The sequence below is a fragment of the Belonocnema kinseyi genome, chromosome 10 (genome assembly GCF_010883055.1).
Source record: "Belonocnema kinseyi isolate 2016_QV_RU_SX_M_011 chromosome 10, B_treatae_v1, whole genome shotgun sequence".
NCBI lineage: Eukaryota > Metazoa > Arthropoda > Insecta > Hymenoptera > Cynipidae > Belonocnema > Belonocnema kinseyi.
The window spans coordinates 17,174,483-17,175,583 of record NC_046666.1 but is presented as its reverse complement, the minus strand read 5'-3'; positions in this window follow the sequence as shown (position 1 = coordinate 17,175,583).

Below are 1,101 nucleotides of genomic sequence, written 5' to 3'. Positions count from 1 at the left end.
TTTTTGAATGCAAAATTTTCTTCTCATATTTTTTTCGCATCTTGCATAGCTCGATCGCAAAATGAAGTTTTTGATTTCTAATCATTTTTGTTTAATAAAAATAAAATTTTTTGATATTTTAAAAAAAATCAAAAAGTTTTTATGATATATATTTTGTGATATTTTATGACATATTTAAAAACAACACTTTTCTTCCTTCACTTTTTTTCATATCCTGCGTTATTTGGATAAAAATTATTATTTGAATAAAAAATATTATTTGAATTATTTTGGTAAAAACATTCACAGATTATATTATTTAAAATGATATTAAGTTATTCAGAAAATTCAATTTGTTATTGTTTATAAATATCTCCTTTCAGAGTAATGCTAGAAAGGTGGGTTTTTCCTGAAATTTTCAATTTTTCATTAGTTTTTTAGTTATGAACAATAAATAATAACAAATAAATCCCACAGAGATATTTTTTGTTAAAAAATCTTAATATCTTAATAACTATTGTTTATTTATTTTTTTTCGTAGCTTGTGTCGTTCGTTCGAATTTTTTTTCATGTTTTTATTTTTAATTTATTTTTTGAACAAATAAAACAAAAATTACGCATATTATCAAAATTTCATTCATTAAAAATTTGTAGATCTTTTTGAATCCAAAATTTTCTTCTCATATTTTTTGCGCATCTTGCATGGCTCGAACGCAAAAATGAAGTTTTTGATTTATAATGATTTTTGTTTAATACAAATTTAAATTTTTGATATTTAAAAAAAAATCAAAAAGTTTTTATGATATATATTTTGTGATATTTTATGATATATTTAAAAACAACATTTTTCTTCCTTCACTTTTTTTCATATCCTGCGTTATTTGGATAAAAATTATTATTTGAATTATTTTGGTAAAAACATTATTCAGAGATTATATTATTTAAAATGATAATAAGTTATTCAGAAAATTTAATTTGTTATTGTTTATAAATATCTCCTTTCAGAGTAATGCTAGAAAGGTGGGGTTTTCCTGAAATTTTCAATTTTTCATTAGTTTTTTAGTTATGAACAAACAACAAATAAACCCCACAGAGATGTTTTTTTGTTAAAAAATCTTTATA